This window comes from Musca domestica, unplaced genomic scaffold (assembly GCF_030504385.1).
Source record: "Musca domestica strain aabys unplaced genomic scaffold, Musca_domestica.polishedcontigs.V.1.1 2, whole genome shotgun sequence".
Classification (NCBI taxonomy): domain Eukaryota; kingdom Metazoa; phylum Arthropoda; class Insecta; order Diptera; family Muscidae; genus Musca; species Musca domestica.
In genome coordinates this window covers 14767100-14793484 of record NW_026712249.1, presented here as the reverse complement: position 1 = coordinate 14793484, position 26385 = coordinate 14767100, and the positions used below count along the sequence as shown (strand labels likewise).

Sequence of the window (26385 nt, the reverse complement as noted above, 5' to 3'; positions counted from 1 at the left end):
ACACGTCATGAAGCAACAACGGGGAGTTAACAATGAATTTCATTTGGCCAAGGCAAACCAAAAAAAAAAAATCTCAAACAAATGATGAGATATTGACCACTTGAAGATAACACCATTAATCTACGGAAGCGTGATAGGTAGCTATATTCACCACACATATGAATGAATGAATGTTCGTTCGGTCGGTTGGTTGGTTGGTCGGTTAGTTGTTGTTAGTGAGGTAGGTGAGTAACGATGACGGCCAAGTGAAATAAAATAAATAATCTCTTAAGAAAGTACTTCTTGCACACAATATCTGTATTTGTTCTCCTTCTCTTTAGATTTGTTTTTATTTTGGCTTAGCATTGGCGGAGCAACCCCCACACAATCAATTCGTTCATTCCCAGCATGTCTGTTTCATAGATGTCTCATTATAGGGCCTCTCATTTTGGGGGTGGTTGGTTGGTTGTGTGAATGAAAATTGTTAGGTTTGAACGTTTGTTAGATACTTATCAAACATGTTGTGATTTGGTTTGTTGGCTCGCAGCATGTTGCTTTCAAACTTGTCCTATGGCCATGTAATCTCACATGCACAATGGGTATTCAGTGGGGGTGACTGGGAAATTATAAAGACGTAGCAAATGAAATTTGTTTGTTTTGCATTTGTTCGGAAGAGAAGAAGTACTAGATTTTTACGGTTCTTTCAAAAATCAGATCCCGGTCAAATAGTTGTTCAAAAAAAAAAAATTGAAAAACAAACGAAAATAAATGAAAAATCGACATTTGGTGTATTTAAAATTCAAGACTATGGCCCTCCACCATAGTATGGAGGGTATATTCAGTTTATTATTCCGTTTGTAACATCTCGAAATATACGTTTTAGACCCCACATATAAAAAATTCTATGCCGATTTACCGATGTTTGTCCGTCTGTGGAAATTACTCTAGCTTCCGAACGAAATGCAGTAGGTTGATAACATTTTACTCAAATGTGTGTCTGCAGGCCTTTCAAATGTTTCAAATTTGGTATTTGAAGTTCGTAATGCATAGTACAGCCTAAGACAGAAAATTGTCAGTGCAGGTCCACGTCTTCGTATAGCCTCCATATAATGGCACCTCCTTTTTTCGGTATTTTGGTGATTTAAGCGACATTATTCACCAGAAATGTTTCAAATTTGGTATTCGAAGTTCGTTATGGGTACCTATTACGGAAAATTGTCAGTGCAGGTCCCCGTCTTCGTATAGCCCCCATATAAGGGTACCTCTCGATATTCTGTGTTTTGATGATTTAAGCTACATTCTTCACCAGAGATGTTTCAAAATTAGTATTCCAAGTTCAAAATGGATACTACAGCCTATGACAGAAAATTTTCCGAAAATGGAACCTACCGATATTCGATATTTTGATGATTTTGGCCACATTATTCAACGGAATTGTTTCTAATTTAGTATTTGAAGTTCGTAATATATTCTACAGCCTATGACAGAAAAGTGTCTGTGCAGGTCTACGTTTCGGTATAGCCTCCACGCTACCTCCCTATATTAGGTATTTTGATGATTTTAGCTACATTATCCCCGGATTTTTTTCAAGTATTACATATGAATATTGTAATGGCTTATGACAAAAGTTGCCTATGCAGGTCCACTTCGTCGTATAGACCTACATTCGGTATTTTTAAGATTTTTAAAAAATTTTAACGGGTTTTATTTTTTTGAAAATTGCCAAATTCATTCCAAATGGTGGAGGGTATTCCAAGTTCGCCCGGTCGAACTTACAGCTCTTTCACTTTTATTTTTTAATATCCACGTTTATAGCATTGCTTATATATGGAGGGTAGGGGGTCAGCACAATTTCCGAAATGGAAGTATTTCTGTAAATTATTTTTACATCTCACATTGAAAAGTTAATTTTTTTGCCACATAAGTCGCTGATACAAAAAAAAATCGAAAAATATGCAAGAGCATAGCTTCGATAACCCCTCCTTTAAAATTTCCGTGGAGATTTTGGTGTCACTATTGTAGCACCTCTGCGCCTTATAAATATATACATATAACTGGTTGACTGATCTAGAATCAACGCCCAAACGAAATGGCTGAAGCTAGAATCTTGGAATTGTGCACGAGGGTCAGTCTTGGTGCGTAGGCTGGGATTTTGGAAAATCGTACTAAATGGGAACGAAAAGTACTAAAATGTATAAAAGATTTGATGATTTGTATTGGACAAACGGAATGACCTACAATTCTGAAAATTGCCGTGAGAGTCACTTATGGATGCAGAATAAATGTACCAAAGCGATTTTGTGAATTCGAACTCTAAGGTTAAGAAAAGTTCTAAAATGTTACTAAACCTCCAAAATGATACCATTAGGTATTATAGAAAGGATAGAGCTAAAAATTTGGTATGAGATTCCAGGATGGAGAGTAATTTCGATATATGAAGCTGGTTTTGAAAATGTGTACTAAGTGTGCGAACTGAACTAAATGGCACTTAGTATAGGGTGAAGGAATATAGTACTATTCAGTATATTTCATAATATTATAGAACACATTTCCGAAACCACCTCCATATTCACCGAATACCAAATTGTACCAAATACCAAATTGTACCGAATACCAAATTGTACCAAATATTGTACTATTTAGTTCTTTTCGTGCACATGTAGTACACATTCCTAAAACAGCCTCCATATCTCAAATCTAGATACTACGAGAGAACTCAATATCAAATTTGAGAATTACAGATCGATCCTTTTAGCCAATAAAAATTTTGGGAACATTTAGTACTTTTCCTAAAAATTTAGTACACATTTCCGAAATTACCTCCAAATTTGAAACTTAGATTTCTGATGATATTTGATTGGCGGTGGTTTGGAAATGTCTCCCCTATTTGTACGAAAAGTACTAAATGGTTCTAAATTTGGTATTGGGTGAAGGTTAGGTATATCTCCTATATATTTATACGAAAAGTACTAAATAGTACCAAATTTGGCATTGGGTGAAGAGTAAGACTGGAATTCCGAAATTTAAAGTTGATGTCTTTTTGGTGTCTGGATTTGAGATATGGAGGTGATCTCGGGAATTTGTACAATAATTGTACGAAAAGTACCAAATTTAGTACAAATTCGATATCGGGTAAGCTTAAATCCTGAATTTTTTTATAGAAGTCACTGTTGGTATTTTAGGCTCAAATTAAAAAGTGGTTTCAGAAAGGTGTACTATAATTGTACGAAAAGTAGTAAGTGGTACAGAATTGGGTATTGGGTGAAAGAATAGAGATGAAATCCCGAAATTTGATTTTAAGGTCTCTGTTGGTGTATGGATTATGTACTATTATTGTAGGAAAAGTACCAAGTGGTACTTATTTGAGTATTGGGTTAAGGGACAGGGCTGGAATACCCAAATTTGATACTGAATTAAAGTATTGCGGTGGTTTTGGAAATTGTATGAAAAGTACTAAATTAAGTATTGGGTAAAGGGGTAGAGCTGAAATCCTGTAATTTAATATAGATGTCACTGTTGGTATCTTTGCTTGAGAGAAGAAGCTGGATTGGACATGCGTAATATAGTTTTACTAAATTGTACTAAATTTGGTAATGGAGGAAATTACAGGGCTGAAATCCTAAAATTTGATATTAAGGTTACTGTTTATGTCTGAGGTTGAGATTTGGAGGTGAGTTTAGAAATGCGTACTATAGTCGTTTGAAAAGAACTAAGTCAAACTAAATTTGACATTGGGTGGAGGGATAGATCTGAAACCACGGAATTTTATATTGTGATAATTTTTGGCATTTTTGATTGAGATATGGAGATATTTTGAAAATTATACGAAAAATACTGAATGTTACAAAATTTGGTGTTGAGTGAATGCTTAGAGCTGGAATCCCAAAATTTGATTTTGAGGTTTCTGTTGGTGTTGAGATTTGGTGGAGGTTTTGCATGTGCTATAATTGTTTGAAATGTACTAAATGGTATTGCAACCTTAGTGTCTATAATGGAGATGTGTAGATTGTGTTGCATATGCGTACTAAATGTCACATAATTATAATATAGGGGTGAAGGCATAGGGCTAAAATTGTGAAATTTGATATTGAGGTCACTGTTGGTTTCTAAACTTCAGATTTGAAATTGCTGACATACTTTTGGACAGAAAAATTGGAATTTTTATTTTAGTAATATCATCCTCGGTAAACTTCAAATTGAAAGATTTTGAAGACTTTTCCTTTTATTCTTACCGAAAAAATGTGAAACTTGAATAATATAGAATACCTTGAAAATCTGAAAATTTAGTACAAAAACAATGTCAAACTGAACAAATTGGTTATTTTAAAATGTCAAGCTAGAATTTTCATTGACGAAGAAGCGAGCACCTACCCTATCTTTAAATATTCAGAATTGAAAATATATTTGTTCAAAACACGAGATCATTGGGTAAAAAAATTACAAAATTCAGTAGAGCGCTGAAATTTTATAAAATTATAAAAATTCACAATATGAGGTTATAGATTTTTTTTTATAAAAAACCATGCAGTAGTTGGTCCAAGAAAGAATATTTGCTAAATTCATTCAAAGTTACATCAAAAAATATTGTTAAAAACTTCATAATTTCTTGGTATGTTCTTGGTCCAAAATATTGTCTTTATTTTCATTTTTTATAATTTTTGTCAATACAAAAATTGTCCCCCTACCAACCGTCATATTTGCTTGAAATTGTTATTTTTTATTTAAATTCCATTAAATAAAACAAATAATAATTTTAATTTCCCATTCACATGGTTGACAATTTTTCTTTTCTAGAACAAAATATCCGTACATTGTGGCCGACACACTTGTTTAAATAAGAGTAAGGTTTGTACCCAACGACGTACAGAGTATGGATGTCGGCTATTCTTATCGAATAGTCTGGTTTTGTGTTTACCCCTGCTTTTTTTGGGATATCTAGATCAGAAAATGTACACAGCAATTTCCCAATAGTCACGAGTTGTTTTTGTTATTATTGTAAACACACACATAAAGCCAGAAAAAAAATAATATTGGCTTTGTCTTATATAAAAATTAATCTTTAAAAGAAATGAGGTTAAATGGAAAGAAAATTTTTTCGAAATGTGAAGAACACATATGGTGCTATTTCCGAGGGTTTTTAGGATTTCATTTTTTGAGAGAACAAAAATAGTGTGAACGGATATTTTTATACTGTTTTGAGGGACCGACTGAAAAAAACAGGTAAAAAAAGTCTTAAAGTCGGGCGGGCCGATTTTATGATACCCTACACCACTTTGCATATTTAGTAGACCTCCGCATAACAATTAAAAAAATTTTAATGGCAGAATTCAATCATATACGATATAATTATAATTTAAAGTTCAGTGGACTAAATATACCGAAGCATTTGTATATTTTAAATTCGGACCTGTATTGCCCATTTGGTGCACAATTAATTTGAAATCCGATAAAGATATATATGGGAGCTATATCCAAATCTGAACCGATCCTGATGAAATTTGGCAAATATGTTTCTGAGCTGTATTTGATATATTTCCCCAAATATTGTTGTTACAGAGTGCATATTACGGCTACGGAGGACAAAAATAACAAATCGGATGAACAATATATATGGGAGCTATAGCTATATCTCAACCGATTTCGATCAAATTTGGCATACTTATTTTCAGGCATAATTTGATTTCCATATCTAAATTTTGACCGATTAAGTTAAAGTCCTCATAATCTTTCATTTTGAAATGCGCCGACGAGGATACAAGTAAAACCATTGCGCAATGGATCCACATCCATTTTTCTGTCTGGATACGTTGAAATAGGTCTCCATATGCAAAGCCTAGAAACCAACACTGACCACAATATCAAATTTCGGAATTTCAGCTCCAGCCCTTAACCCAATGACAAACATAGTAAGATTCAGTACGCATATCTAAAAAAAATTTACATTCCCGGACAATATAGCACTTATAGTCCGCATATCCAAAATCAGCTCCTACTCTCAACCACAGACACAACAGAGGCATCCATATAATTTTTTTAGGATTTCAGCTCTATTCCTTCACCCAATAACCAATTTAGTACCATTTAGTACTTTTAGTTCAAATATAGAACCGCCAAATACCAATAGGAACCTCCATATCAAATTTAACGATTCCAACTCTATTAATTCTCCCAATACCAAATTTAGTACCATTTATTATATTTAGTATACCTTTCCAAAATCACCACCATATCTCAATCCTTGATACCAACAGAGACCCCAAAATCAAATATGAGGATTTCACCCCTATCCCTTCACCCAATACCAGAATTTAGTTGCACTTAGTACTTTTCGTCCAAATACACTACACATTTCCAGAACCACCTCCATATATTAGCCACGGACATCAACAGTGACATCTACATGAAATATCAGGATTTCAGCTCTGTTCTTACATCCTATACCAAATTTAGTACTATTTAGTACATTTTGCACAATTACTGTACACATTTCTAAAACAACGCCCATATCTCAATTCCAGATGTCAGCTGAGACCTCAGTCTCAAATTTGAGGATACTAGCACCCCCACCCCCCCAGTATTAAATTTAGTACCATGTGGTACTTTCCGCACAAACATAGGACGTATTTCCAGATCACCGTCAAATCTCAAAAACAGAACCAATCAGTATTCTGAATATCAAATTTCAGTCCTATTCCTTCTCTCAATACTAAATTTAGTACTTTTCGTACAATTACAGTAGACATATCTAAAAAAAATCAATTGCATATCTCAATTCCAGATAGCAAAAGTGATCTCAATAGCAAATTTTAGGATTCCAACCCTCAATACAAAATTTCGTACCATTTAGTACTTTTCGTACAAGTATTGTACACATTTCCGAAACCACCTTCACATGTCCAGGCTACACATGAACAATAAAAAGAAATTTCCGATTTCAAGACCTATCTTTTCGCTCAGTATAAAATTGTACCAAACATAGTACTATTTAGTACTTTTAGTACCTTTGAAGTACACATTTCCAAAACCACCACTTTATCACAAGCCAACCACCAACAGGAACCCCAATATAAACATTTCAAATTACCAGCTACAACCGTTCATCCTAAACCTAACTATTACAAATTTAGTACCTTTTAGTACAGTTCGCACACTTAGTTCAATTTTTCCAAAAACTACTTTTATATATCAAAATTACTTTCCAATCTTGATTATGTTACCAAATTTCAAGGTTTAAGCACTATCAGTTCACATAGTACCAATTGGTACAATTTTAGTACATTAGTACCATTTTAGTATTTTTCGTATTCTTAAAGTTTGAATTGCGAAAAATCCTTCACTCCATCAGAAATTCTTAATCCAAATTTCATTTCATTTGTCCAATAAAGACTTTTCGGTACATTTTAGTACTTCTTATACGCTTTTAGTACGAATTTCCAAAAACCCAATAAATTGGCCATGTAGGTCCACGTCTTCGTGTAGCCCCCATATAACGATATTCGGTATTTTGATGATATTAGCGACATTATTAACCGGAATTGTTTCAAATTTTGGTATTTGAAGTTCGAAATGGATACTGCAGCCTAAGATAGAAAATTGTCTGTGCAGGTCCAGGTCTTCGTATAGCCTCCATATAACGTTACCTCCCGCAATTCGGTATTTTGATGATTTTAGCGTCATTATTCACCGACATTGTTTCAAATTAGGTATTTAGAGTTCGTAATGGGAACTACAGTCTGTGACAGAAAATTGTTTATGCATGTCCAGGTCTTCGTATAGGCCCCTTATATATCAGTACCTCCCTATATTCGGTATTTTGACGATTTTAGCGTCATTATTCACCGGAATTATTTCTAATTTGGTATTTGAAGTTCGAAACGGATACTAAAGCCTAAGTCAGAAAATTGTCTGTGCAGGTCCAGGTCTTCGTATAGCCCCCATATAACGGTACCTCCCAATATTCGGCATTATTCACCGGAATTGTTTCAAATTATGTATTTAGAGTTCGTAATGGGAACTACAGGTCTTGGTATAGGCCCTTTAGATATCAGTATCTCCCGATATTCGGTATTTTGACGATTTTAGGTACAATACCCACCGAAATTTTTTTGAGATGTCGCATTTGAAGTTCCTAATGGATGCTACAGCCTGTGACAGAAAATTGTCTATGCTGGTCCAGGTCTTCGCACAGCTCCGATATAACGGTACCTCCCTATATACAATTTTTTTAAGATTTTACCTACATTATTCACCGTTTATTTCAAGTTTCGAATTTTGAATATGGTAATGTCTAATGACAAACAATGCCTCCGTAGTTCCACGTCGTATAGACCCCAATATAACGGCTATATTCGGTATTTTTAAATTTTTAACAGAATTTTTTAAGAATTTTATTTTTTGAAAATTTCTATATTCGTTCCAAATGGTGGAGGGTATTCAAAGTTCGGCCTGGCCGAACTTTCTGTTTTTTACCTTGTTTTTCTTATCATTTTTCGTTTCATTTATGGGAATTATTAATTACAACAAGGACATGAGTGGTGAAGGATCACAAAAAGGAAAGAAGCACAAATATTGTGACAGTAAAGGATTAAACAAGATTTTTTTAAGAAAAAGTGGGTGAGGAGCAGAATTCTTCTTTCTTCTGGTCTTCTATGAGAAGAAGACCTTCTGGTCTTCCATAGCTGGTCTTCTTCCAAAAGGTCTCCCATAGGAAGACTTTCTTCTGGTATTCTATAGGAAGACCTCCTTTTGGCCTTCATTCACCGTTTATTTCAAGTTTTTAATTTGAATATGGTAATGGCTTATGACAAACAATGCCTCCGTCCACGTCCATGTCGTATAGACCCCAATATAACGGCTATATTCGGTATTTTTAATTGTTTAACAGCATTTTTTAAGGATTTTATTTTTTTGAAAATTTCTATATTCGTTCCAAATGGTGGAGGGCATTCAAATTTCGGTCCGGGCGAACTTACTGTTTTTTTAACTTGTTTTTCTTATCATTTTTCGGATAATGAAAATATGAATTGATTTTCTTCGATCGATATTTACGATATTTACGAATCACCACCATACCTTAATCCTTGATACCAACAGAGACCCCAAAATCAAATATGAGGATTTCACCGCTATCCTTTCACCCAATACCAAAATTTAGTTACACTCACTTACTTTTCGTCCAAATATACTACACATTTCCAGAACAACCTCCAACAGCGACATCTACATGAAATATCAGGATCTCAGCTATATTCCTACATCCAATACCAAATTTAGTACTATTTAGTACATTTTGCACAATTACTGTACACATTTCTAAAACAACGCTCACATCTCAATTCCAGATGTCAGCAGAGACCTCAATCTCAAATTTGAGGATACTAGCAGACCCCCCCCCCATATTAAATATTTACGATATTTACGAAAATATGGACCTATATTGAAATTTTTTTCTAAAAGCGTTTTTATAAATAATAACTGAAAATACTAAATTGAAATGGAAAATATGAAAAAACTTGGTATAATGGAGTTCCATCAAGATTAACCCTTATGTAAAATTTCCGGGCTCTAGCTTCAGCCATTTGGTCTGGGTGTTGATTTTCAGTCAGTCAGTTCTTTCATTGCTCTTTTATGCACAGAATTCAAAATGGATTTTTATTTTTATTAAAAAAATATTAAAAAAAATTAATAATTTTAAAAATAATTTTTATAACCAGTTTTTAAATACATCTTTAATAGAATTTCGAAAAATAATTTTTACCTTTAATTTTCTTTTTACAAATTTATTTATTTATCACCCCATAGACTAGTAGCCCCATGTAATACCTCTTCATCTTCTGTTCTCTGAATTTCATCCATTCTATTTTTCATTTCCAAACAATATCTCCACGTGTTTGGAAAATACTTAAATTTCCCAGAGAAACCCTTCAGAAAATCTCCCATCTCCTATCACCTCTCCACGTTGACAAAGGCAAACATAAACATTATTGTTTATGAAAACATTTAAAAATATCCTTGGCTAAACTGCTGGCATTTTGGTTGGTATCTCCGCATCGGGTCACAGCCAAAAAAAATGGAACAAAAGCCACAGAACCTTATGGGGTCGTTGTAAATGGTCGTCGGTTGGCGTTGCTTGTCTACCCAGCAGCCATGCTTCGATTTTGTTTCACAATTTCTGCTATTCCTTGTTGGCTTAATCTGTTCTTGCTACTCTTACAGCGCAATGTGGTTGTTGCTGTTGTTGTTGGCTGAAGGCTACAACGGCATTGGCATTACATTTTTAAAATTTGCTTCTTCTTCTTCTACCGTCTGGCTAACGAGCAAGGCTAGATGGCGTGACACCACCACCACCCCATGACAATAATAATGATGTGGTGATGGAGGCTATACCTGGCATGAGGTAGTAGTGGTAGCGGTGGTGCTGGTGTTCTTTTGAAGTGCAAACATATTTAAATTTATAAATACTTGTCGGGAGAGAGTGGAAAAAAATATATTTCAGTGAAAGAAGAAAAACTGATTTGCCTTTTTTTCCATCTTTACAAAATTCTCAAATAATCGATAGCCCGACAACTAATGTTCACTTTATTTTTTTTTTTTTGGAAAAGGATTCCGTTTTGGTGGTAAGGGTTGAGGACACTGTCTACGCTGTCATGAAAGAAAGGGTAACGCTTGAATAATTATGATGTTGTTGTTGTTCATATTTGTTCAACAAATCTGATGTGGCTGTTGTTTTGAGCCCTTAATGAGGTGTCTGTTATTTATGTCAGCAGCCGCAGCCAAGCGGAGAGGGAGATGGAAATGAAGACAGAGATATTAAAAATAGAAATCATTAAAAAGGTCACCTTTAAACAAAAAAGAACAACAGCAGCAAATCCTCTGTTATCTGATGTTGAAAAATTTAAATACATCAAAATAATTTATGGGAATTATTAATTACAAAAAGGACATGAGTGGTGAAGGATAACAAAAGGGAAAGAAGCACAAATATTGTGAGAGTAAAGGGGTACACAAGATTTTTTTAAGAAAATGAGGCTGAAGGGCAGAAGTCTTCTTTAGGAAGACCTACTTCTGGGCTTTTATAAGAAGACCTTCTAATTTTCTATAGGACGGCCGTCTAGTCTTCTATAGAAAACAATAGTAGACCGTTTGTTCCTTTATAGCAAGAACGTCTGGTCTTCTATAGGAAGACCGTCTTGTTTTCTATAGGATGACCTTCTAATCTGCTATAAGAAGACCTGCTGCTCTTCTATAAGAAGACCTGCTGCTCTTCTATAAGAAGACCTGCTGCTCTTCTATAAGAAGACCTTCTGGTCTTCTATAAGAAGACCTGCTGCTCTTCTATAAGAAGACCTGCTGCTCTTCTATAAGAAGACCTGCTGCTCTTCTATAAGAAGACCTTCTGGTCTTCTATAAGAAGACCTGCTGCTCTTCTATAAGAAGACCTTCTGCTTCTATAGGAAGACCGTCTGGTCTTCTATGGTACGAAGACCCTCTGGCCTTCTATGAGAAAACCTTCCTGTCTTTTATGAGGACACCTTCCTGATCTTCTATGAAGAAAAGACCTCCCTGATCTTCAATGAGAAGAATACCTTCCCGTCTTCTATGGGAAGAAGACTTTTTGGTCATTTATAGAAACGTCCTGGTCTTCTATAGGAAGACTTTCCTGGCCTGGTCTTCTATTATTAATTAATCTGGCCTTCCATAAGAAGACTTTCTGGCCTTCCATAGGAAGATGTTCCGATCTTCTATAAAAAGACCTTACTGGTCTTCTATAGCAGAACCTTCCTGGTCTTCTATGGGAAGACCTTCTTTTCATCCATGAGGAGACCTTGTTGTCTTCCATGAGAAGTCTTCTATACAAGAAGACCTTCTGATAAGACAGCTTGGTCTTCTACGAGAAAACCTTCAGGTCTTTAATGGGAAGGCCTTCGAGTCTGCTATAAGAAGACCTTCTGGTCCTCTATAGAAAGACTTTCTGGTCTGATATGAGAAGACCTTTCTGTTTGCTATGAGCAGAAAATCTTTTGGTCTTCTGGTCTACAAGGGAAAGAAGATCTTCTCGTCTTTTTTGGGAAGAAGACCTTTTGGTCTTCTATGGAAAGAAAACTTCCTGGTCTTCTATGGAAAGAAGAACTTGTGGTCTTCTATGGAAAGAAAAACTTGTGGTCTTCTTTCTGGTCTTCTCTGAGAAGAGGACCCTCTGGTCCTCTCTGAGAAGACACTCCTGTCTCCTATGACAAGACTTTCTGGTCTTTTATGAGAACACCTTTTTGGTCTGCCATAAGAAAGCCATTGTTTGCTATAGAAAATATTAAAATACGCATGTAAAAAAGCTGTAAGTTGGGCCGAGCTGAACTGCGAATACCCTTCACCGTTTGGAACGATTTTGGCAATTTTCAAAAAAAAAAAAAAAATCCGTTAAAAATTCTGTTAAAATTTTAAAAATACCGAATGTAGGCGTTATATTAGTGTCTATACGACGACTTGGAACTGCATCATCAAAATACCGAATATCGGGAGGTACCGTTATATGGGGTTTCTACGAATACGTGGGCCTGCACAGACACATTTCTGTCCTAGGCTGTTGTATCCATTACGAACTTCAAATACCAAATGTGAAACAATTCAGGCGAATAATGTCGCTAAAATCATCAACGTACCGAATATCGGGAGATACCGTAATATGGGGGCTACACCAAAACATGGACCTACATGGCCCATTTTCAATACCAAAAGTCCTGCAGACGTAATATACAATTGAGTAAAATTTTAATAACCTACTGCATTTCGTTCGGAAGCTAGAGTTATTGCTACAGACTGATAGACGGTCGGACATCGCTAAATCGACATAGAATTTTATACAGATCAAGTATATATATATACTTTGTGGGGTCTAAAATGTATATTCCGAGGTGTTATAAAGGGAATGACAAAATTAATATACCCTCAATACCATGGTGGAAAGTATAAAAATTATTAAATTTAAATTTTAATATGCTATGCTATCCTCTCCGAACAAAGGAAACTCCCTTTTTGTTACAAATTAAAAACTACCCATGATTATTTATTGCCAACAAGGATTATTGAAAGGATTATAAATCATAAACAGATCCATAATACCCGCAGCCATACATGTGTGTATATTTGTGTATTAAAAATGTCCTCCCCTGAAAAAAAAAAAAGATCGGAGGACGGTCAAATGAGTAACAATTAAGAACATACACACATAAATGTAATTAAAAACATTTATTTTTATGCTGTTTTTGCACAGCATGTCGCACACGCATACACATGTATATGTGTGCATGTATTTGGGCCAAGGATTATGTGGGATATTTTAAGTAGAGAACAAAAAAATATGTATATTGCTGTTAATTAAGCAAATTAATAAATGTTAAAATATATTAACAAGAAAAAAATTATAATGCCTTATATTCGGTAAAAAAAAATTGCAGGATTGTGGGATATCCAGCAATAAAGGGGTTATCAGATGTGCCTCTCAAATCATTACAAGGTAATGTAAACGAGCTATTTTTTACTTTTATAATATCTTGAAAAAATCAAATATTCGGAAGATGCCTCTGTCTATAGGGTGAGATGAAAAAAATTGCAAACAACTTCAGACTGCTGTCATTCCTAAACCACTCGTCCGACAGCTGTTAAAATTATTCCAGTGACAGCTGATTATATTGCTTACAAGAGTACAGAAGCATTTTGGTGAGAATGTTCCAGAAAAAAAGTTATTCCTGATGGAATTCAGGCGTTATAGTGTGATTTCTTTATATTTGGCTGGAAAACCACAAGTGGCTATCGTTAGAGCACTCCTGCATTTAAATGTGAATAATTCCTATGTGTCTCGTACCATCGCTCGTTACCGTGGTACTGGTTGTACAGCCTGACGTCAAAGAAGTGGACGGAAGAAAACAGTAACATCAGCAGAAATTGTTCGAAAAGTAAAGAAGCGATTTGAACGAAACCCGCGTAGCAGTGGCCGAAAAATGGCTCCTGAGCTGAACATATCGCAATATTCCATTTGGAAAATATTGAAAAATGAGCTCGGGGTAAAGCCATTGAAATTCCGAAAAAGTGCAAGAATTTACACCGCAACAGAAAGAAAATAGACTCAAAGAGCTAAAGAGTTGTTTTTCCCGTCTCCGATGAGAAAACATTCGTTGTCCAGCAGTTTGTAAACAAACAAAATGATCATGCTTACTTGCCAAAGAGGTCAGCGGAAATTGTGCATCCTCGCTTGGCCACCAGAACTCAAGCGCCAGCCATGGTGATGGTTTCGGCCGCCATAACAGCCGATGGTCGCTCTCCGCTCTTATTTATCGACAGTGGCATCAGAATAAATGCCGAATATTATCGCGAAAATATTTTGGAGGGTGTATTAAAGCCTTGGCCACTCAAAAGAGGTCAGCTGAAAATGTGCACCTTCAGTTGGCCACCAGAACACAAGCGCCGACCATGGCGATGGTGTGGGCCGTCATAACAGCCGATGGTCGCTCTCCGCTCGTATTAATCGAGCGTGACATTAGAATAAATGCCGAATATTATTGCGAAAATATTCTGGAGGGTGTATTAGAGCCTTGGGTACGCAAAAATTTTGGCCGTAGACCTTGGGCATTACAACAAGAATCAACACCATCGCACTCAGCACGCGCCACCCAAGAACGGTTACAAAATGAGGTTCCTCGCTTCATTTCCAGCGCACCAATCCGTTAGACTATTGTGTCTTGAGTATCTTGGAAAGCAAGGTTGGGACAAAATACCGCAGAGCTACATTCGGGTAGCGTGTGACGGTTTCATTGGCCGTTTGAAGGCCATAATTCGTGTAAAAGGTGGTCAATTCGAACAAATGTAAACTTATTCTAAATCTCCGGATACCAATCCATTGGACTATTGTGTCTGGAGTATTTTGGAAAGCAAGGATGGCACTAAAAAATACCAAAGTGTCGATCACCTCAAGCAAGCGCTTCGCCGGGAATGGGCCAAAATACCGCAAAGCTACATTCGAGCAGCGTGTGACGCTCATTCATTGGCCGTTTGAAGGTCATAATTTGTGCCAAAGGTGACCAATTCGAACAAATCTAAACTTATTCTAAATCTCCGGATACCAATCCGTTGGACTATTGTGTCTGGAGTGTTTTGAAAAGCAGGGTTGACACTAAAATATACCACAGTGTCGATCACCTTAAGCGAGCGCTTCGCAGGGCATGGGCTAAAATAACGCAGAGCAACATTCGGGCAGCGTGTGACGGTTTCTTTGGTCTTTTGAAGGCCATAATTCGTGCCAAAGGTGGCCAATTCGAACAAATCTAAAATTATTCTAAATCTCCGGATACCAATCCGTTGGACTATTGTGTCTGGAGTATTTTGGAAAGCAAGGTCGGCACTAAAATATACCACAGTGTCGATCACTTCAAGCAAGCGCTTCGCCGGGAATGGGACAAAATACCGCAGAGCAACATTCGGGCAGCGTGTGACAGTTTCATTGGCCGTTTGAAGGTCATAATTCGTGCCAAAGGTGACCAATTCAAACAAATCTAAACTTATTCTAAATCTCCGAATACCAATCCGTTGGACTATTGTGTCTCGAGTATTTTGGAAAGCAAGGTTGACACTAAAAAATACCAAAGTGTCGATCATCTCAAGCAAGCGCTTCGCCGGGAATTGGCCTTTTGAAGGCCTTTATTGGTGCAAAAGGTAACCAATTCGAACAAATCTAAACTCATTCTAAATCTCCGGATATCAATCCGTTAGACTATTGTGTTTGGAGTCTATTTTGGAAAGCAAGGTTGGCACTAAAAAGCACCAAAGTATCGATCACCTCAACCAAGCGCTTCGCCGGGAATGGGCCAAAATACCGCAGAGCAACATTCGGGCAGGGTGTGACGGTTTCATTGGCCGTTTTAATCCCACAATTAATGCCGAAGATGACCAATTCGAACAAATCTCGGTCTTAATATGCCATTGCTGAGGTATTGAGATATATAAGCATTTTTGCAAAGGAGAATTATTTGCTGGTCTAAAGTTCAGGATCTAAAAACGGAGGTCTAAATATGCCATTGCTGAGGTATAGAAATATTGAAGAATTTTTGCGAGGGGGAATTATTTGCTGGTCTAAAGCTCAGGATCTAAAGACGGAGGTCTAAATATGTCATTGGTGAGGTATTGAAATATTAAAGAATTTTGGCAAAGGGAAATTATTTGCTGGTCTACAGCTCAGGTTCTAAAAGTGGAAATTTAACACTCTCTGTATTTCGACAAATAATTGGCCAAAATATTTCATTATAGACATTTGAAAAAAAATTGGAAATGTTCCGATACTGAAATATTTTTGGCCTACCTCTCGAGACTCAAAAATAATTTTGACTAGAGAAAGAATATTGTAAAGGAGAATATCTTCAAATAAATATTGTCATATTTTAAAGGCACGTTTTCTAAGCTATTAATATTAACAGTTTTGGTACCATATCCTCTTTTGACCATCCTTGTCACACAGAGATTTATTTTTTATACCTTCAATATTATATTTTTATTCAAAATGAAAAAATAATGCAGACAAAAACATCACAGAAAACGTCCTTTACAGTTCATTAATTCAATTCAATTTCATTTTATATAACAAGGACACTTCATGTGAATGATCCAATAGAGAGTGAGTATCCTCCTCCTTTCTATTGCATGCTTTTTATTGCTTTTAATTACATAAATGGGTTTATATTTAAGCAGTAGACGTTTATCAATCAAGCACATCGCCAGTGCCAGTGTCATTGCCATCAGCAGCAGCAGCATCCCGAGCCATATCATTGTCCTCATCAACAACAAGTACCGGGTAATGAATTAATAATCGAACATTTCAAAGCCCATTAAATCTCAACATGGGATATGTATGTGTGTGCGTTTGTGTGTATACATGATGTTTTCCTATGTGTGCGTGCAATTTTCTTTTTTTCTCCTTTTTCTCATTTGGCAATGCATTTTGTTGTGGAAGTTCTTACTTATAACTTTGACCAGTCTCAAGATTTCAAACAAGGTAGAATAAGAGAACCCACCTAAGAAGTAAAGAAAACTTGAAGAAATCAGCACAAAGAGGATGGAGATGTAGGTATAAAGTGAAAAGAATTGCAAGCATATCATGGCCCTTAGGTTTTTTCTGTCCGTCTTTTATTTATTTTTTTTTTTTTTGCTAGAAAACCCATTGAAAATGTTATCCCATCCATTCATGGATTACAAAACTTGTTTTGTAGTTTTTTTTATATAATTGGCATATATGGATGTGTGTTTGTAAAGAATTCCATTAAACCTGAAGAGGTATCGCAAAGAAAAAGAAAAAAACATATGTTTGTAATCCACCACAAATGATGTGGTTGACTGCCAAGGATATAAGGATACGAACAAGGTCTCTATAGAGAAAAAAACGTTTTTAAGATTTTTTTCATTGGTATACCAACTCTTTAATATGTGGAGGAATTCAAAGAGGACTTCCAGGCATAAAAGCCCTAATAGAAGAAGAGAAGAACTTTTCAGGTGTTTTATAAAGCAGGACACCTTAACAAGGTCTTATATATAAGAGCAGGTTTGATAGTATTCTTAGATGGTCTCTTGTGGACTTCTATAGCTAAATTTTTTGAGTTATTCCCTAGATGACTGACTTTTATGGGTTCTTATAAACACAGAAGACAACTCGGAAGTCTTCTTCAAATTAAAAAAAAAATTTGAAGACTTTACAAACTGGGAAAAAATATTTTAACCGTATGTTCTACTTTCATATACAGCTTTTAAAAGTCTTCAGTAGCTGGTAGACCTTTTTGAGAATAAGGCATTTATGAGTTATTTTGGGCAATTAAAAAAAATTAATGAACTTTTGAAAATTTGAGATGATTCTATAGATTAAAGGTCCCTTGGGTCTTCTATTAGAAGGAGATTTTTTAGGTGTACTCAAAAGAGGCATCCAGAAGCAAGATGGATAGAATACCTTTTGAAAGGTAATTTTTGAGAACGTATGCGAAAAAAAAACTTCTTTATTTATGCTGTGGACATAAGAACCATGTGAGCTCTTCTTCAGTCCTGAAAAGATAAAATATTTTTAAAATATCTTACCTAAATGGATGACCTTGAATATGCATGTAATATGCATAGGTGATCTTAGGGATGCCCACTGGAGCTAGAAGGACTATAGCAATTCTTTTATGGATAGACGACCTTGACATGGACTTTAATGGACAAATGCTGTCGAAGAGGTATTCTATGTGAGAGGTAATTTATGGAAAGGCGACATTGAGAGTTCTTCAGTCGATATAAGAACTTTAATGGATTGTCTATAGCAGGAGGCCTTGAAAGACAAAGTCCAACAAGGACAAAGTCCAATCTTCTACACATATACGAACTTTAACTGGTCTTTTTTAAACAGGTAATTTTAGAGTTTCTCTATTGGATGACGTATAAGAGGACTTACATGGATTAAAGACTTTTTTGGGAACGTCCATAAGTAGAAGGCATTGAGCTCTTTGGTCCATCTTCTTGGGAAGAAGACCTTTTTAAACCCTCCCCAAAAATATTCTATCGAGGAATCTTAAATATGTATTTTATTGATAAAAGACCAATTTGATTTTTCATGAAAGGAATACCTTGAAGAGGTTCTGAAAGAAGTCGATAGTAGTGTTTTGAAATGCTTTCTGTGTATAGAAGTCGTTGATGAGGTCTTCAATGGGTAGATGAACTTTAAGAGATTTTTTGTAGATAGTTGGGCTTGACAATGTCTTTTGTGCATAGAAGTTTTTGAGGAGGATTTCAATGGATTGAAGGCCTAGTTGGGAATGGTGTATTTGTTTTAAAACTTCCATAAACATAAGAAATTGAGCTTTCATTGGATAGAAGTCTTTTTACTTTTTTAAGTCTTCTCGCGAAGGACTTTCAAGGCATATTCCATGAATAAAAAAAATATATGGAAAATTTCCATTGACAAATGACGTCGAGGAGTTCTTCCATGCGTAGCAGATGTTGAGAAGTTATCTTATGGATAGGCGACCATTGTTGTCAATTCAGGGGAAGGTGTATTCTTAGGGCTAAGCATAATCTTAACGAGTCTTTTGTGGCTAAAAGCACAAAAATCCTTGAAAATTCTTAAATGGACAGAAGATTTTTTGGAAGAAAAAAGTAATTTCGAATATAAGTCATTTTAAGGTCCTTTAAGAAGGACGTGTAATAAATTTTTCATAGATGAAGGACCTATAAGAAAATTTTAATAGAATGAACACATTTTGGGATGTTCCATTAAAAAAAAAATTTGTCGGTAGAGTACTTTTAAGAGATGTTTCGCCGACTGGGTGTGGACTGAACACTTTTTTTGAAACTTTTGGGTGACATAACACCTTTTAGAGGCTTTCTTCATTTAAGATCTTCTTTAAGTGGTATTTTATGGAAAACATGTCTTTCAGATGGAAGCTCCTGAGTTCTGCAATAGGTGGATTACTAGTTTTTGTTTTTATGGACAGAAGACATTCTTAAAACTAAAGACCCTTTTTCCACGATAGAGGGTCTAATTGGTATTTTGATTTTTGATAGGTAAAAAAATATATTTCAGGATTCCTGTCCTAAAGTAGCTGGAAATGTCTTTCGAAAACATTTCGTGTCAGAGCAAAATTTTCTCAAAACCATACAAAATTTTAACATTTCAGTGGGTATGGTGCCGGTTTCACAAGAAATGTCTTTCGAAGCTATTTCGGAGAATGGGAGATCCGAAAAAAAGGAATATTTTTCAAGAAAAATATTCTGAAAAAACAAAATATTAAATTTCGATTTCGAAGGGGGTCCCAGCCCACCATACCACAGTTGACAGATGATTTTTTAGGGTCTTCTGTTTTAATACGCGGATTTTTCAAAGAATATTTTTTCAAGACACTTGGATTTTCAAAGAAGTTTTTCAAGAACCATCAGTTTTAGATGCGTGGATATTTTAAGAATATTTTTTCAAAGTCCATCAGATCAACAAATGTGGATATTTAAAGAATATTTTTTCAAAGTCCATCTGATTTAGAAACGTGGATTTTTTAAAGAATATTTTTTCAAAGTCCATCAGATGAAAGAAACGTGGATTACTGTTGAAGAGAGATTTTTTAAATAATATTTTTTCAAAGTCCATCAGATCAAGAAACGTGGATTACTGTTGAAGTGAGATTTTTGAAAGAATATTTTTTAATGTCTATCAGATCAAGAAATGTGGATTTCTGTTGAAGTGAGATTTTTTAAAGAATATTTTTTCAAAGTCCGTCAGATCAAGAAGCGTGGATTTCTGTTGAAGTTAGATTTTTTAAAGAATATTTTTTCAACGGCCACCAAATGAAGAAACGTAGAATTTTTAAAGAATTTTTTTTAAAGGACCATCAGTTGAATTAACCTTTATTTTTAAAGAAAGTTTTTTCAAAGGCTATCAGACCAAGAAACGTGGATTTTTTAAAAAAACATCAATGTAAAGGCCTGTGGTGCCCCTTTCATGTAATAGTAATAATTTTGGTATTTTTCCACAAAATTGTGATCCATTTCAGCAGCTAAATATTATCCGATCACCATCCAAAATGCTAGGCTTCAGCGCAGTCCTTAATGACAGCCTCAAAAAAAAAAAAAAAAGTCCATGCATTAAAATTTTTAAAATGTATTTATCGATAGAAGACCTTATGGAGCTAATACACCTTTTCAGATGCACCATATCTATCAGTACTAATGTTTTTTCCGCCATTATTTCGCGATTTCTATATAACATATTTCTGCAATATCCCCAATGCACTTTTTGGCATGTCGTTGGCCATCTATTGCCCGATCGAGACATTAATATGCATTCTGTTCAATCTTTATAGTTACATGTCTTTGCTGTGTTAGTAATACCTAGAACTAGGATTATTTTGGTCGCTTTTTCAAAATATTAAAAAAAAATATTCTACAAAATTATCCAACTATAGGTCTGAGAATATATCAAAAAGTCAGGAATAAATATGTTTTAGAAATACACTAGGGGTAATGCAAAATTTCAATACAAACAACCATTTTCGGAGGATGAAGTCAATAAAAATATATAAATATTTTTTTATCAAATTTCACTATAAGTCACCAAAGGAAATAATAATTTTTATTCCAGATTTTACATATCTTTTATAAAAAGGCCCATGAAGACCCGCTTGAGGGTTAAACTTTTTAACAAAAATAATCCTTGCATTGTTATCTATTATATTGTGAAGAATACTATTTCAATGATGAGTAGAAGTTTTTAAGAGATATTCTATAGAAAAAAATATCTTGAAAGGCATTTTGAGTTCTTGAAAAGGCATTTAGTCCTTTCAAAGACACACATAAAGACTTGTTTGCTTTTGTTTAAATTTTCTTTTCTTCTTTTTCTTTTTTAATTATTTCTAATATAAAAATTTATTATATTTTCTATGTATTTTTTTTATTATATTCCCTCGTCCACACTATCCATTATAGTAGTTCAAATTTTCAAAAAACCTGTTCTCTCCCCATCCTCCACCTCACCCTCCCAAAAAGCATAACACTGTAATAAATTTTTGTTGTCAAATATAATTAATGTTCTACTCACTCACAACAAATATGAAAAGGCCTGTGGTTACAAAAATTAAAAATAAACAGTTTCCATTTTTTCGGGTTGATAGTCCGCAAGCTACATACACACATAAATAAATCAGAGAACAACAGCAACAAGAAAATAGTTTTTTCCAACCACGTGAGCTGTCCATTGGTTGACTGCATGAGTAATTATATAATTTAATTTGGTTTTTGGTTATCCAAAAACAAAAAAAAAAAAAAAGAATAGTTGCATTAGATGCACTAAATCTCTAAATTGCAGGACGTCCATAATAATATAAAACAACGATGCTATGTACACACAGTTGAGGCTTTTTTCAAATAGTTTTGGGATTTTTCATATATAAATAAAAGAGACAATTTTTTGTAATTAAATTAGAGATAAAGGCCGGGGATGCGAGTTTCTTTTTCATGGAATTTCAAAGGCAAATATAGGGGTCTGGTTTAGGTTTTTTTTTCATTTTTGCTGTGGAAATTAAGTATTTAAGTCTGGCAGTAGAGAAAAATTAATTTCTTTTTTATCGAAAAATAAAAAAAAAATATTTGCTGATATAAAAAATGTTTAATATTAAATATGTAAATATTAATTTTAACTGGGGAGTTAAATATATAATTAAGCTGGTCATTTTATGCACTGACAGGATGAAAAATTAAAAAGAAAAAAAAAAAACAAAAAAAATGGATGTAATTTAAGGACCATTTTTAGGAAAATTTTGTTAAAATAAATTGATTCATAAAAACTGTTCCTCATTGTTGGAGGGCTCTAGTATAAGGTTTTTATATTGTAATATCAAATCCAAAAAAAAAAAAACATATAAGGAACCGTCAAAATCGGGCGGCCCGAATATATGATATCCTAGACCACTATGCATACTTCGTAGAGCTCCGGCAACAAAATATATTTTTTTTTTTTTGAAGTAGTTCATACCACCTATCAACATTTCGCTTTAAAGCAGTTATAATTTGGTTTTAGAGGGAACGAATACATGGTAGGCATATCCAATTCTGAATCGATGTTCACAAAATTTGACGGAGACATTTTTATCTTTTACGCCAAATAATATTGCTATACATTGCGTGCTATCACTTCGCGAAGGATTATAGTAACAAAATATATATCAGAGCCGACTTCCTCTAAAATGAAAACGTACGTCCCGAATTTCACTCCATTTCGGCTGATATTAGTCATTATTTTCACAATAATGAAATGAAATCGGATTAAGGATATATATGGGAGCTATATCCAAATCTGAGCCGATCACGATAACATTTGCCAAAGGTATTACTGAGGTCTATAAGATATCTGGTTGCGAATATTATTCCTGTAGAGTGCACATTACGAATATGAGGGACTTAAAACTCCAAATCTGATGAAACATATATATAGGAGCTATAGATATCACTTAGCCGATTTTCACCAAATTTGATGTACTTGCTTCTAGACTGAATTCGGTCGGATGTGCCTAAGTTCAGGCCATTTGGACGAATTTGATACACAAATAACCCGAAATGGGCTAAAGATATATAGGATGAGATTAAAAAACTGCAACAAAATTCAAGCTAATTTCTAAGCCGCTCGTCCGACAGCTGTTAAAATTATTCCAGTGACAGCTCATTATATTATTTACAAGCGTTCAAAGGCATTTTTTCAAAACTACTTGATCGAAATTCGCGTTGCAGTGCTCGCGAGCTGAACATATCGCAATATTCCATTCTGCAAATTTCAATATTTCAATATGAGCTCGGGGTAAAGCCATTGAAATTCCAAAAATTGCAAGAACTTACAAGACAACAGAAATAAAATAGACAGAAAAGATCTAAAGAATTGCTTTGCTTGGCCGAAAGGGGTGAACTGCCGAATTTGCTTTCCTCCGATGAGAAAACATTCGTTGTCCAGCAGTTTGTAAACAAACAAAATGATCGTGTTTACTTGCCAAAAAGGTCAGCTGAAAATGTACACCTTCGGTTGGCCACCAGAACTCAAGCGCCGGACATGGTGATATTGTGTGGGCCGCCATAACAGTGTCTGAAGTATTTTGGAAAGCAAAGTTGGCACTAAATAATACCAAAGTGTTGATCAACTCAAGGAAGCTCTTCGCCGGAAATGGGCCAAAATACTGCAGAGCAACATTCGGGCAGCGTGTGACGGTTTCATTGGCCGTTTGAAGGCCATAATTCATGCCAATGGTGACCAATTCGACCAAATCTAAACTTATTCTAAAATTTGATGCTATTTTTGACATTTTCAGATTTCATTTAATAAAATTTAAGGAAAAAAAGTGAAAACTATGGCATTTGACTTTGTTGCAGTTTTTTATCTTACCCTGTATGTGGGAGCTAAAGCTATATCGCAAAAAAGAGGATATTTGGTGTACTTGCTTCTAGGCAGAATTCGATCCGATGTGCCTGAGTTCAAGACATTTGAAATGATATTGGCAATTTGGTGTACAATTAACCCGAAATCGGTTGAAGGTATATATGGGAGCTATATCCTCATCTTATCCGATCTCAATAAAATTTGACAGAGCTATTTTTAAGCCTCATAATCTGCTATCAAATATAATTCTTGTGGAGTGCATATTGTGCATGTTAGGGACTAAAACCCCGAATCTCATGAAACATATACATGGGAGCTATATATAACTCTATATATATATTTTCTCCAAATTCGATGTACTTGCTATTAGATTGAATTCGGTCGGAAGTGCCAAAATGCAAGTCATTTGCAATTTAGTGCACAATTAAACCGAAATCGATTGAAGATATCCTAATCAGATCGGATCTCAATAAAAAGAAGTGTTTTTGAGGCCCATAAGTTATCTGATACCAAATATCATTCTTGTAGAGTGCATATTACGCATGTGAGGAACTTAAAAGCCCAAATAGCTATAGCTCTAACTGAACCGATATTCACTAAATTTGATGTACTAGCTTCTAGACCGAATACGATCGGATGTGCCAAAATTCAAGTCATTTGGGCACCCGAAATGGGCTAAAGATATATATGGAAGCTATATCTAAATTTGAACCGATTCTCAGCAATTTGAATAGGGTTCGTCGTTGGGCCAAACAAATATTGTTTGGAAAATTTTCATATCAATTGGATAATAAATGTGATCTGCATTTTTTTCACAAGAATCCATGGACAGACGGACGGACAGACCGATAAGCATAAATAGACTCAGAAAGTGATTTTATGGAGATCCTCAAAAGTAACCATGGCTCTAGCTGGCTTCCTTCTCCATGTTACCACCAAATGCACAAAGACATAATACCCTGACCGCTATGTGGTGTAGGGTATAAAAACTCCTTTAAGACCTTTAAAGATATTTTTAAATGGGGTAAATTTAGGGCCCGCTTTTTAGAGCAGTTTACAGGGTTAATAAATAGCATAAATTTAGGGAAAAATTTTCAAATTAGGCCTAAATATTATGGAGGTAAATACTATTTAAAAACAAAGAAAAAACTACTTTAAGATCTTCCTGACCTCCTTTAAAGATATTTTTAAATGGAATAAATTTATTGCAATTTTTTAGATTAATCTTATCTATGCTATAGAGGACCTCAAGAGGTCATCTATGCTATAGAGGACATCAAGAGGTCATCTATGCTATAGAGGACCTCAAGAGGTCATCAATGCTATAGAGTACCTCAAGAGGTCATCAATGCTATAGAGGACCTCAAGAGGTCATCTATGCTATAGAGGACCTTAAGAGGTCATCTATGCTATAGAGGACCTCAAGAGGTCATCTATGCTATAGAGGACCTCAAGAGGTCATCTATGCTATAGAGGACCTCAAGAGGTCATCTATGCTATAGAGGACCTCAAGAGGTCATCTATGCTATAGAGGACCTCAAGAGGTCATCTATGCTATAGAGGACCTCAAGAGGTCTGCTATGCTATAGAGGACCTCAAGAGGTCTGCTATGCTATAGAGGATCTCAAGAGGTCTGCTATGCTATAGAGGACCTCAAGAGGTCTGCTATGCTATAGAGGACCTCAAGAGGTCTGCTATGCTATAGAGGACCTCAAGAGGTCTGCTATGCTATAGAGGACCTCAAGAGGTCATCTATGCTATAGAGGACCTCAAGAGGTCATCTATGCTATAGAGGACCCCAAAAGGTATTCTAAGCTATAAAGGACCTCAAGAGGCCTAAAATAATTGTTTTAGAGTTCTTAGGGGATTTTTTTTTGGTGACAGTTAAGTTAAAATTTGAGTTTCCCAATTAGGACTGAATATCCTTTTTAAAATGCCAGAACCAGCTACAACATTGTTTGAAATTCCATGAAACTTCCCCAGTCAAAATTTTGCTTAGAATTCTAAAATCAAATTTTCGACTTACCTTTCTCCAAAATCAAAGAAAATATCTCCACCAAAAAATCAGAATATGAGCGGCAAAACAAAATCACACAAACATAATTTTGTAACACAATTTCTTTTTTTTAATTTTTCTTTTTTAAAATAATAGTATTTGTCAACACAACAATTTTCAAAATAATTTTCTTGACATAAAAATCAACTTTTTTACAGAACTTGTGCTATGCTTTTTGCCAAAAATTATTTTTTTTTATTTATTATAATATTTATATTTTTTTTAAATAATTTTTTGCCTTCAGTGAAAAAACTTTATTCTTTTTTTGCTGAAAAACACAAACACACAGAGAAAAAAAAATGAGAACAAAACTTATTTGAATTTGGCCTTTGGTATTTTTTTTTCTTTGTTGGCTACTTTTGTTGCTGGCTATGATGTTGATGATAATGACTGCGTTATATCTTCAGGGTGGGCTTTTATTTAACAAAACATAATAATT

General features: G+C 34.9%; 1 protein-coding gene across 5 annotated transcripts in view; it reads right to left on the bottom strand.

Annotated features, from left to right (window-relative positions):
- Positions 1–26385, bottom strand: part of LOC101888529 (cAMP-specific 3',5'-cyclic phosphodiesterase) — a 668201-nt gene that overhangs the window by 517173 nt on the left and 124643 nt on the right. The window contains exon 1 of one of the 5 annotated variants that reach the window (XM_059121840.1): positions 25917–26024. The exons of the other annotated variants lie outside the window; for them this stretch is intronic. The gene's annotated coding sequence lies outside the window, so the exon portion shown is untranslated. Of the gene's footprint in view, positions 1–25916; positions 26025–26385 lie in introns of those variants that run through there. 5 annotated transcript variants of the gene reach the window in all.